This window comes from Ictalurus furcatus, chromosome 2 (assembly GCF_023375685.1).
Source record: "Ictalurus furcatus strain D&B chromosome 2, Billie_1.0, whole genome shotgun sequence".
Classification (NCBI taxonomy): domain Eukaryota; kingdom Metazoa; phylum Chordata; class Actinopteri; order Siluriformes; family Ictaluridae; genus Ictalurus; species Ictalurus furcatus.
Window position 1 is genome coordinate 17,711,433 of NC_071256.1, and position 14,280 is coordinate 17,725,712.

Below are 14,280 nucleotides of genomic sequence, written 5' to 3' on the forward strand. Positions count from 1 at the left end.
TGCTTGATAAATTTTGATTTTTTTTTTTTTTAATGATCTGAGCATGGCCTGCTTCCCATCATGACTGTGCTAGCCTCAGCTCACACCCTGCACTCCAGCACAATCTCTTCATCTTTCAGCATTCCCATCTCTCGACTACAATCTTTTCCATCACAGAAGAAATATTATCATTTCCTCTGTGAAAGAAACACAAAAATATATGCTGTTTGTGCTGTGCAAAGAAACACTCCTTCTTTTGGGTTTTTGTCCTTTTGGCTTTTGCTGCCAAAAGTGTGTCCTCGGCCGAAGACGAACGCGGTGCATGACACCTCCGCGATGAACCTAGGGCTCAAGAAAAAAACATACAAAGAGCGCTCCTTCCACCTGTTTCCTTTTTTCATCAGTCTCCACTTTTCTGGGGGAGGCAGGATGTTTGGCTTGGCTGCGCCCTGCCCCATGACTTAATCCCTGGGTGCTATTGTTAAATTTTCAAGCAAAATAATGAAAACCAAATGCGGCACGGGACGCTGAGGTCGGGTTTCAGGCCAGGCCTTCGACTGAGCTTTATTTCCAGTCGTTCAGGGCGACTCGTTCGCTCAATGTTTCCCTTGTAATATTACGCCAAATGTGAGATCTTGACTTTGTCAAATCAAGCGAGTATCGATGGGAAAACTGTTTTTAATGAGCACAGCCAGAGGCCTGAAGGAGCACCTCAAACCTGGAAGTGATAAAGCAGAACATGAAGTGGACAGAGAGAGAGAGAAAGAGAGAGAGAGAGAGAGAGAGAGAGAGAGAGAGAGAGAGAGAGAGAGAGAGAGTGAACATCCCAATAATGTCAGTCTCTCTTAAAGTACATTTATGATTCCCTGGATCTAGTAATTTGATTTGTTCTTTTTTTTTTCTCAAGATGCTAACCAAGAGAATAGACAAAAGTGTGATTCCATGATTTTGGCTGCCATTTTGTATTCCACTATGGTTACGTTTACAAATATGTTGGTAAAATGTCCTTCCTGTTAACATGTGTGCATGTTTCAGATGAATAACTTAAAAATGTTAAGCTGAAATATAATAATATTGATATAATCATATCATAATCATCTTCAGAAAACCATATTTGTTGCATTAATGTATGAATCCATTTAACATCTCATGCTTGAAACATTTTTCATGAGTCCATTCCATCCATTATAGTTTATGAAAAATGTACATTCATTCAATTCACATATACTGTGTGTGTGTGTGTGTGTGTGTGTGTGTCTTTTTTTTTTTTTAAATTAATGTCTAGAAAGGACCAAAATCCACCAAGAATGGAGAACATGGAGCCAGTGCTATGTTAATGATTAATTAATAATAAATATCTAGCTTAAAATGTTCTCTATAATATAGCCTGCATTTTATTTATTTACTTATGTTTTATTTACCTTTGGACCTGCTCTCATGCAAAATTCATTTAAAAAAAGTTAATTTTTTTCATACGAATGCAGTTGTAACCCTAATCATAACCTTTTACAATTGACTTCTGCAAATTGTTACAAACTGACAAACTGGTGACTTTGCAACTATGAGGTCTTGTTAAAGATTATTTATGAAAAGGAGTTCCAGAGACGTAGTGTTAATCTAAAAATGATGGCCTTTGTAGGTTTGATGATAAGATAAGCCAGTAGAGGAGAATGAAAGAAAATAAGAAAAGAGCCAGATCGGATAACAGCGGTCACGTCCAAACAAACAGGTTTTAAATCATCCAACCAGGGACTGTCCTACTAACACATCTGGCTAATTTGCAAAAGTTCTCCCAAGCTGCTCGTGTTTGGAACTTTTCAAGGTCTGTTGTGTTTTTCTCTCACAGAGCAAAGTCACGCCGGACGAAGTGCAGGATGCTTTGGGAAGTTTTTCCAGGCAAAGAACAGAACGGAGAGTGTGCCTACCGAATGAGCAAAGACCTGATGAGAATCTCCCAGGTTCAAATCGGAGCTAATAAATCAATGCGAAGCCTGGGTGTGTTCACACACCGCCTCCCTCAGCTCTTCACTAAACGAACGGAATACGTATTGCCTAATGAGCAGGAGGAAATGGAGGGGAAAGGAGATGAGAGAAGGACGTTAAGAAGTACCTAATACCTCTGATGGAACAAGCAGACGTGAGCTCCAGCCACCTGCCAAAAGAGAGCAACAGCAGCCAAGTCAGGGATTTGGCCCGAGCCCTGGCAGAGGAAGAGACATCCATGTTCTCTGGCAGATTTACAGCACTACGGGAGACACAACGAAGCATCCGTAGCACCCAAAGACATGTTAAGGATAAGTCGAAGAGCAGATCGTGAAGACAGGGCTTTCAGTGGCTCTAGGCTTCGATATAAGTCAGACGTACTTTAGCTAGCATCAGGTGATGAAGAAAAACAATGAGGAGCAATCATCACTGTGAAATAACTTATGGTTACAGATAAGTCTGTTTAAAGAGTCTGAGCCACTTAAAGCTTCTACTATTTCATATTATTGTTTAGGCTAAAAGATTACAAGTAAGATGTATAGTAAAACAAACCAAAGAGTTAAAACTAAGACCTAAACATTTAGAATAATACAAATGTACCTGAGTACTAAAGATGCTAACGCTATCTGCTTCTGATGCTGGGTTAGATCATATCCAGGGGATATTACACAAATCAAATAAATTATATGAAGTTATCCTTTAAACCATGTTGGTCCACACAAAGGAACAAGCTAGAAATACCATATATAACTATAAAAAGCATGTTTAATTTCATATAGGAAAATGGTGGCAAATATTTGGATTCATGAGCAGAAAGGACTGCCATTCTTGTATTTACATCCATTTTCGCAGATTTTTTAGCCAGCTATCTAATATAAGCTAACTTGATAGGATGTCTGAGAAAAGTTTACGGTGACATTCATGAAAGCACTAACTACTGTATCTCGCTAATGACAGCTAACATGAGAGGATATTTAAGTTTTATTCATAAGTCATCATAATCTTCAAGAGTAACACCAACTAGCTAGCTAACACGAGCTCACCTGAGAGGATTACTGAGAGAACTTATTTCTAAATGTTCATAATATTTACTGCTGAGCCATCTAGCTAGCATCAGCTAACCTGGCAGGATTTCTGAGAGGACCTTTAAGCCTTATTTGTAAACATTCATAAACGTCACCAGTAATCTTAGTGGTGACAGAAGTAACCAGACAGAATTTTCCAGAGAAGCTTTAAGACTTATTAATTATTCACTCGTTAGCCATCTAGCTAACTCGAGCTAACCTGACAGGATTTCTGAGAGGAATTTTTAGGTCATATTAATAAATGTTCATAATGGTCACTGGTAATGCTTGCCATCCAGGTAACACAAGTTACTTGAATTTCTTGGAGGATTTTAAGTTTTATTTATGAATATTCATTGGTTTCACTGGTCTTATTCATGTGTATAATTTTCACTGGTAATGCTAGGCATTTACCAGAGAGGATTTCTTAGAAGAATTAAAACTTTTATTCATAAATCATAGTCTTATGATTTACCATAGTCTTACCATAGTTTTTTCTGGTAATGCTAGCTATCTAGCTAACATGAGCTAACCTGACAGGATTTATTGGAGAAGTTTTATTTATGAATATTCATATTCATATTGGTCTTATTAATGTTCAGTTTTCACTGGTAATGCTAGGCATCCAGATAACATAAGCTAACTTGACAGGATTTTTAGTTCATGTTCATAAATGTTCAAAATATTTACTGGTAATATTAGTCATGAAGCTAACATGAGCTAACATGAGAGGACTTCTGAGAGGATTTTTAGTTCATATTCACATAAATATTCATAAATCATTGCTGTTATGAACTAGCATTACAGTAAGTAAACTAAAAGCACACACTTGGCTTAACTACATCAGTCATGTTAGACTAGAATTTGATTGTGGGCAAAAATCCATTAATCTGCATGCGTTCCCTCTTAAAAATGTATGTTTGACACACTGCAGCACATATCCTTTAGATTTTATGAGTAAACTATAAAAAGTATGCATCTGTAGAAATGTTAGCTTGTGTGTGTATAATAATGATATTTGATATTGATTGGTCTGTGTGTTTATTAAATGCACTGTGAATATGTGTCAGTGTGTGAATGTGTGCAGTAGTGATTGCACTGTGTATGTTTTCGTGTTTATGCAGAAGTGACTGGATTGAGACCATTTACATGTTGTAGAAATATGAGAAATGCCACTCAAGCATTCCAGAGCGTCTCTAGAGGATGGGCAGCAATTATCTTCAGAGCATTTATACGGTATTACAGCCTAGTGAGTGGAAATGAGCTACACACACAATAATAACTGTCCATTACTTTCCGTATTTCGACTGTTATAATATATTCCAGTGCCAAAGCCAGAAAATCTGGAAAACAACCCCAGAAAACACTATGAAAAATGATAAATATCATGATATAAATCTTTTCTGTAAGAACATACAAAGAACATGGTGTATAGTTTTGCCTCCCAGACCTCCCCCCCTCTCAGAACTTATTCAGCACTGCAGCTTTTCCTTTGGGAGCATTCCTGCTTGATGAGAAATGTTTATACAGCAGCTGAACTCGAAAGCGCTCCTGTTAAGAAATGCAAGCAAACACACTGTTCATGCTTAACCTTGTTCTCTAGTTAGCAATGTTCTCTCCCACTGAGCCAGGATATCTCTTCAGATTCTATAGCAAATAGCAAAAAATGTGGCATGTATTTTAAAATGCATATCTTTATCTCATTCACACAAATATTGATAGAAATGGTGCACCCAAAGCTCTTTCCATGCATGGAGATACTCCTGATACAGTTGTGTTTGTTTGGGCGGGTGGGGGGTTGGTTTCGATGGGGATAAAAAAAATGGAAGGAACTGGACCACCACTCATCCCCCCCAAATTTTAAAATGTTTCCTGAACAGAACACAATCTTCGAAGGGAATGTAAGGCCTTAACGCACTCCATTATTTGTGGCCAAGTTTCTCCACCTGTAAGCAGCCTGCTGAAGGACTTTTGAAACAAGAGACTGGAGGAGACTCGACTTTCAGAGCAGCCATATAAACATCCACCATCATTCTGCCCCAGCTTCATCAGTCCTATAAAAAACCCCTCCGGGAATGCAGAGAGTGAACAAGAGTTCCAGCCTGGTGAGGACTAATATTAAAACAACGGAGGCCCATAATTATCATAGAATTCCAAAGAAGCATGGCCCTTAATTAGGCCACACAGGATCCTCCTTATAAAGTATGGATGTAATAAATAAGCCATTAGATGGGCACTAAAAGAACAGGAAATAAAAGCAGCGGCAGGAGTGGGGTGAGAGAATGGCCCCAGCTCAAAGAATGATGAAGTGTGATGAGAAGGACTGAGGCCCAAGGGTGACGGAGTCCATCCTCATTCCTGCTCACTCCTCGCTGCTTTAACTCTTCTGTTACTGGCCAATTTTAAAACCCCTGGCACCCACTACACATTGCCCATAGCCATCTTGGACATGCTGAAAAGGTTGGATGAGAAACATTCTTAGAGTTCAGATAGAGAATGGGTTTGGTTGTAAAAAATGGTTGACAGGTGTGTAAATGAATAATCAAAGGCTGGAAGCTTGGTAGCAGTTGTACTACAGTCTTTGGAAACAAGCAGACAAAATTAACTACATGTTCGTTATCATAGAGAGGGTAATTAAACTGACCAGAGATAAGAGCTACCGGGACAACTAGATGTCTATTGGGACAAAAAAGTCCATGTCCCAAAGTAGAACCCTATATATTGTTTGAGTATTATAAATTAAATTTCTCCATATTAATGCGAATGAAGCGCATTGAAAAAACTTCAAGATTCTCTCATGTTCATATGTTCACCAGTGTACATTTGTGTTTCGTCTGTGTTCTTTGGTTTCCCCTCACCTCCTAAAAACACGCCAGTAGTTGGATTGGCGACTCATTTTGCCTTGTGATGTAGTAGCATCCCAACCAAGGTGTATTCCCACCTCATACTTAGTGTTCTCGGGAAAGGCTCCAGATCCATTTTAGCCCTGACCAGGGTAAATGAATGAATGAATGAATGAACGAATGAATTAATACTGCATCATGGAGGGCATCATCATCAGCTCTTCTGAATTGTTAATAAAAATAACTGGAATCTATTGTTATTATGCACAGAATAATAACAATTATAAATAATACTACTATAAACTATCTGGTCTCAAACTAAACTCAGATGTGTCATAAAAGGTCTGTTGTACAGTATATTATGCATGCATGCAGAGAAAATTAGTGAAAAATAATAAGTAATTTTGACATCAAATAGTTCCTAAGTCTACATTCTGCCATCTATGGACTAACCAATGCCTGCTGCAATAGCCTTATTAAGAGCTGCTTTGAAGTTTGAACAAAATCTCATAACTATGAAATGATCAAACTCCTCCTAAAGGAACCCTACGGTTTTATTAGTTTTACAAGTGTGAGCTTTACGAATGTCCGTTTTCCCCACACCAACTATAAGAACAGCAAAGTTTAATTGTTAACCAAAGGAATCCTGAGGAGAACTTGACGATGATTATGGCAATAACTCTCACAGATACTAATTACAAATGGCTGTAAAATAATTCAAACTGCTCATGCTAATGAATACACAGGGGACCTATTGTTAAAATCCATTAACAACCTTCTATTTCTTCCTCTTTTGTTTCCATTTCTTCCCACCACACCAGTGTCATCTTACCAGGCCTAGCACAACAAATGAGACTTTTAAAGGTCATTATTCTGTCAACATTTCCATAGTAAATTATTAATTCTGAACAAATGAACTAATTAACTAACTTAAAATCATAACACACATGAAAGGGAAGAAGAGGAGGAATTAACCAATGGCAAGTAATTTAAAACTTTTGTTAATTAGATCCATTTGCAGTCCGTTTAATCATTCGGGTTCTTTAGCCTTAATTTAAACCAGGGAGTGGTAAAAGTGCTCGAAGCAATGTAGCAGTCACCAGTGCACCAATTTCTTGGTAGTCTTTGTTGTTACATTGGTTTTTCTAAGACTGCGTTTAATGTACACTTCAAGACCATCTTTGTCCATCTGTCCAAGTGAAGAGCCCCTCCAAAACAAACCTATGATTTTGTCAGCCTTGACCTGATAAATCCTAGATAAACACTGGTGATGGAAACAATATGCGTTTTGTCTACTTATACTAAGGGTTGTGAGTTATTTCAGGCAAAGCTACCTTACTAGAGGAACATGGTATGTGTGCTGGTTTTGGCTTTTAATGTACAAGTAATGGTTACAAATGGCCAAGTGTACCAAAGTGTCCATCATACCTGTAGTGGTTGCCCATATAACAGTGAACATTTCAATGTGGCATCACCTCTTTAATGCAACCTTTTATCAGTGGTCCATTCCCTCTAGATCTGGAAAACAAAATGCCCACCACCCCTAGGGTTAGGCATCCTCTTGGAACTCTCTCAGGCCAGGACAAGATGCTTCAAGTGCATGTCCCTGTCAGATTCTGCTTGTAGATATCCCTGCTTGGAGAGAGCATGACCCACATACACTATATGGCCAAAGGTTTGTGGACGCCTGACCATCACACCCAAATTTGGGCCTTCCCCAAACAGTTGTCACAAAGTCAGAAGTACACAATTGTATAGAATGTGTTTGTATGCTGAAGCATTACAACTTCCCTTTACTGGAAGTAAGGAGCCCAGACCTGTACTTGTATCATGCCCTAGTGCACAAAGCAAGGTTCATGAAGACATGGTTTGCCAAGGTTGGAGTGGAAGAACTCGAGTGACCTGTACAGAGCCCTGACCGCGAGCCCACTGCACACCTTTGGGATGAACTGGACTGCCAACTGCACCCCAGAGCTCTTCACCCAACATCAGTACCTGATCTCTCTAATGCTCTTGTGGCTCATTGAGCACAAATCCCCCACATGCACACTCCAAATTCTAGCAGAAAGCCTTCCCAGAAGTGTGGAGGCTATTATAACAGCAAAGTGGGACTAAATCTGGAATTGGCTGGAAAGGTATCCACAAACCTTAGGCCATATAGTGCATATCCTGGGCCAAGAGGGAGAGCCTTATTTGGTCATCCTTGGTGCCGCTCAATCCTATATGCATCCACTATCGTTAGTGAGTAGTCTGGTCAAGATATTGTAACCTCATCCGCCTACATAGAACTGTAGGAACGAAGTGGATAGAACAGCTACCATACCATCCTTGGGTCTATGGTTTAGACCTTCTGCTCAGTACTAAACCTTCTTCTTCATGAGATCTCTATCATGGTAGTCATGGACATGGAGGGGTTTCTTCAGAAAGTATTGCTGCAGTTCAGGGCCTTCTTGATTGCATCAACTACTGAGGTGTGAACAAGATGATGGTCTAAATACTCTCCATACTTTCGATGCTGTTGTATTTACCCAGTCAAGCTGGACTAGCTACCAGAACTATGCTCAACTAATTCAACTAATTCAAGGATGCAGATTGGTGAGTATAGAGGTAGGAGATAATGGGTCAATTGTGTCCATGTACTGGGGAAGGGGTGTCTCAGTCGTTAAGGTTTTGGACTACTGATTGGAAGTGGCGGCTCAGCATTTAAGGCAGTGGGTTATTTTGAATGTTGTGAGATTGGGAGCGTTGTGAGTTCAAATCCCCATGCTGCCACTGTTGCTTTTTGAGCAACTTTCAACTTTCTTATGCGCAGCTGCATCCTGAATCACAAATGTTAAATGTAAGAGCACCCAACAAGACCAGGACGGTATGATCTGTCCAAAGACACATAACCAGTAGTCAAGAACTTGCCTCTTGAGCCACTCTTACTACAGAATTGGCACCACCCAATGAGTATTGCATCTAAAGAGCAGACCTTGCAGATCGACTGTACAAAAAATAGTTCCAACAAGCCTAATTTGTTGTTTTCCTCTTACAGTAACACTCTCTAATTCTGTCTGCTTGTTTCTGTTTTGCCATCCATTTAATGCTTGCTGCTGACTCCTGGGGATGCTAGACTCGACAGGGCAGGCGGCTTCTAATAAAAAGTATTTGACATTTTAATTGCATTTTTTCTCATCAAGCAGTAATCTGCAAGATGGGCTCGGTGTTTCTTTAGAGACCCATAAGGATGATGTTATGATCAGTAATTTCTTTGATAAACACTCCAAACCCACCCCTTCCCCCCCACTGATCCATGTGGTATTGAATGGTTGGGGCAGGTTTGCTGCATCTGTTCTCTAGGCTCTACTGTTAAAGAGACTGTTGATTGGTACATCTTGTTTCAACGCCTCCGGCAGACACAGGGCCAACAATCTATTTGTTTTGAGACTGTCCACAAAGTGTATCTTCCAATTATTGAAATTATACTAACACTCATTAGACAATAATTTCCCTGTACCACTTGAGTAATGCTTATAAAGTAATGTGTGTATATTCAAAGTGTATAAACATAGTAAATACCTAGGTGCTGGTGTATATATACATAATACTGTGTATATATACTGTACAGCTAGAAAAGTTTGGATTTGTGTTATACTTCCAAGATCTATTATTTTAAACAAGGCCAAGGTGAGAGAGGTCAAAGAGACAATAACTCAGGGATGTTCAGTATTTGTTTAAGTATCCTATAAGCTCATCAAGCCTAATAAACCCATGTCACTCCATATCTAATTTGAAGTGCTTTGAGCGTACAAAATGCACTTAATGGATTATTTTGTCATGCTAATCTGTGATGTACACAAAGACAGCTTAGACATCTGCTCCACTGTGTGGGAGTTGCGGCAGGCCACTGAGATTTCAGACTTTTTCTGCTGTCTCCCATAAGGGCCATCAGGCCACAGGGCAACTAATAGCTTTCAATTATGAGTTTCACTAACAATGTTGTGAAATAAATACATTTAGCTGACCTCAGCAGAGAGGTAGTGTATGCTGACAGCTCACCTTCCAAGTGCAAACATGAGTGTGAGATGTTTTTTTTTTTAGCTGTTACTCGAAGAACCTGACTATGGTGCTCTTTTTTTCCCCCCTCAGACAGGTTTTTGAAATATATTTCAAATACAAAATAAAATTTTGTAAGTTTAAATGAACAATCATAGAAAAAGTAGTACTAGTTGGTCTAAAAAATGCTTTCTGTATTTTCATAACACAACCATTTTGTATTTTTCCAATCCCTGATTGACTCTTCAAGGAGAAAATTGAGAGCTAGCAACCAACATCTGACTGCTTTTTATTTTTAATCACTAGAAACATGGATGCTACAGTGTCTAGCAGAAAAAAAAAAGTGATATCTAGCTATTGTTCAACTAGATTGCAAACATTACGTTTAAACCATAGTTTTTCTGAATGCTTGACTCCGATTGGTCAGAAGGTGTTGGTTCATTTTCTATAATAGAAGTTCTCACAGTAGTGTAGCTGTCACAGGTTTATATACAGTATGTGCTCATCCGAATACGTTTATATATAGTAAGAGCTAACTGAAAAATGTAAGTCATATGGTGAAGTTTTCTTTAAGGAGATGTTTATTTACCATTTTTGGAAGGAGTCTCCAGTGTCAGAGGCAAAGCTGTATCTTTCGGTTTTCTGATATCTTCAGGACAGAGGAGGTTACACTTTGCTGTTTCTGAGTAACATGACATGCTACAGTTTTTTTTTGTTTTGTTTTATTAACTTCGAGAGCCCATTTGACCTCCGAGAGAACATTTTTATATTCGTGATAATGAAGGAAAATCTGCAAAACCAAACTCACAAAATATTTAGTTGCTATGAATCTTCCTGATATTGTGTGTACATGTTGACCTACACATTCCATTGAGACTGTATTCCCGGCATGGGCTAAGGATCCACCATGATTCTGTTCAGGATAAAGTGCGTTTTAATGAAAGATATATAGTATACACAGTCAGGAATGCAAGAACAAAATCCTTTGCAAATAATGGTAAATGCAAATAAACCAATGTTAAAATGGTCAAAAGGCAGACACCAGAAATCCCTCAGTTTGTAGTTCAAACAGTTAAGTCACATGACGTGCCTGAATTGATTCTCTGCAAGTTTCCCATCTGCTTCTCACCGCCGTTTGTTTCCAAATACGCTAAAATGTCTCACATTACTCTCCTGCTTATCAACACCGCCTCATTTCATCTCACAGCTCACCTGAAATCCATCCAAGTGAATTCATCTCACTTATAATTGATCTCGCATATATTTCCTCAACATGTTCCCTCTCATTCCGCAGCGCCGCGCGGAAATACCATTCCTCTTTGTATTCCGACCAAAACGCGGCCCCGAACTTCTCGTCTCGTGTTGCTGCAGCTGTGCGTTTTCGAGGCCGAATCAGTTCTAAGTGATTTACCGCCTTTCACGGGTCAAAGTTCAAACCGCTTTTTGAGGGACTCCCTGGCAGATTAAACACCAAGAAAACAGACGTAATTGGAAGTAGTTTGTCGAGATCCGTACACAACATTTTCTCTCCTCTCATAAGCTTAGATGAGTTCTGGATTTGAATGGCAGAAGAAATCCAAGATCTTTCAATTACCTTTTTTTTTCTTTTTGCTCCCCATACGTCTTCTCTAATATTTTTTCTTTTCCATTTAAATTGGATATGATCTCAGAGGAAATAGTTATCATTTTAATGACAGTCTCCATTCATTAAAACCCTCCCATTCTCCCTGAGTCTCTCTCAGGAGGCTCGCTGCTTGAGAGGAGGCCTCTCTCTCTCTCTCTCTCACACACACACACACACACACACACTGGTTCTGTTCAATTACCTCACTTCTGGCCATGTCTCGTAGGGGTCCTCTGTGTGGCCCCTAAATCCTGTCCTTGGGAATTTTGCCTTGCTCTCCCTCTACAAAGAGGAGGCAATGGGAACTGATTCAAGGCCCTTCTTTGTGTCCTTCCTACACACCACACACACACATACACACACACACACATACACACACACACACACACACACACACACACACACTGCCTATGAATCTTGTGGTGTTGTACACTATCGTAATTCCTTTTAATGAGAAAATAATTGTTCTTATCACTTTGCTAATCACAAGCGCTTGATTCAATCAGGATGACGTAGTTTGCACAACATTAGGAAATTTTATTAGCCAAGTAATCCTCATGTAGAAGGAATGTGACTTGCCTCTCAATGATGTAAATGTTGGAAAAGTGTAGAATAAAAAGAATTAAACATTTAAATTACGCACAAAACGCCCTACTGTCAGGACTGAAAACAGGAATGAACATATTATATTATAAATTTGTCGTCATTTAAATAATATGGTGAAGTGTTCTGTAAGGAAAACGTTAATATAACGTTTATTTAACATTTTACGGAAGGAGTCTCTAGTGCCATCACTTATTAAAAGTCAGAGGGAAAGCTGTAACTTCGATTTTCCTGCATGGAAGTTTTTATGACTGAGGAGTTATGCTTTGTAGTTTCTTGGTAAGATGAGAACTTGTCATGTTAATGTTCCACAGCATTAAACATAGCTATAAACCTTTAATGGTGTGACAAAAATAGCATATTCAGACTTATTAACAGAATAAACAAATTTAAATGGCACCTTAAACAAAATGTGCAGTGTCTGTTCATGCATTGCTATGTTAAGGATCGTAATTATGTGCATATTTGATACTGTGTACATGACTGAGTGTAGAATATTGAATGTTAAGAGTAATTGCCTGTAACTAAGACTGATTACCTAATTGACCAGGAATAATAATCATTGCTACATGTGTGTGTGTGTGTGTGTGTGTGTGTGTGTGCTGATGCATTTTAGTCGTAACAATCACATGTCATCTTCCAATTTTTTTCAAGCCTACTTAAGAAAAGCCAGCGTGATAAAGAAATAAAGAAATAAAATAACGAAGTGTTGTGTTTTCTAATCCACTGTGTTGTTTTTCTCCCTGAACATGGTTAAGAAATGAAAATCTCATTAATGAGCCTTATTGAGAGTCTTTCAAAGAGAATATAAGATTACATATCAAACACATAAGGCTGTAATGATGCACGCGTGCGCGCACACACACACACACGGCAGAATTTTTAATTTTTTTTACTAATTTCCCTTTTGTTCCTCTAAATTTCCTCCAAACGCGGCATTCATTAGGAAACATGAAAACACTGCTGCTGTGTAATTTGCATTTTAAGGAACGTTTGCGAATGTGTTCTTTTTGTAAATAAATCTGAGCGGTGGTTTCGCGCCTCACCTGCAGGCCAACAAAGAGCAAAAGGAGAGAAGAAACAACATTTGATCGGGGAATTATCGCACCTTTCGCCCCTACCACGCGTTTGCTATTTCGACTTCCTAAGCAATATGCAGAGTGTAATTCGCAGAGCACATTAGGGAGTCAGAGCACATGGAGCGTTTGCAGAGTTCGCCTTTATTTCGCCGTGTAATTAGAACCCAAATGTTAATGAATTATGGTAATTCCTGACAATTAGCATATAATATTGGAGACAATCAACAATTAGCATATGCTATCGGAGGCAATCAAAAGGGCTGCGTTCCCTTATGGATTGCTGTATGTGGTGCATAGGAAGAATGGGGATGGAGGGAATTTTTGTAGGGAAAATGGAAAACAGCTATTCTTTCATAAAAAATATTTAGAGACATGTTCTCTCTTCTTACTTTACCAACCCCAACCTCCTTCTCTTCCATCTTCTTGCTTTTTGTTTTGTTTGTTTATTTCTTTCATACTATTTCATGTCTTCTCTTTTAGGTTATAGTCTTCCTTCTGTCTTGCAAAGACTTGCAAAATGTCATATCAAAGGGTGGATGCCAGTCAAAAAGGCTAAAAATATAAATAAAAAGTACACTTGGGTCAGAGAGAAAGTAAATGATTATTCTATTCTACATGTTTTATTTTTGACTGCCGGAGGCAGAGCAAACAAGAGCGGTCCAAGAACCTTCCAGTTGAGTAAATGTAGCTACACACTGATAATGTGCCAGGAAATGTTCTTTAGTGATTCTGTAGAAGAACCATTTTTGATTGCATGAACACCCATTTTCAGACTATAATTCTTTAATCTTTTTTGTTAAATAATCAATAAAATGAATCATTTTCCACCAAAAACATGGGATTTTTTTTTTTGTAGCTCTCTGTGAAACAACAACAACATCCATATTCCAACAAATCTCTTTTTGCTGGATATTTCTATCTGTTTTTCAAAATCTGACTGCCAGTATTCAAGAAGATTCTTGGTCCAGAAATCCTCCAATGTTCCAGTAACATTCACATGCTAATTGTCATCAGATATAGTACATGACGTTGATGCTAGCTTAAAATAGTGCCAAAGCCTCAATCAC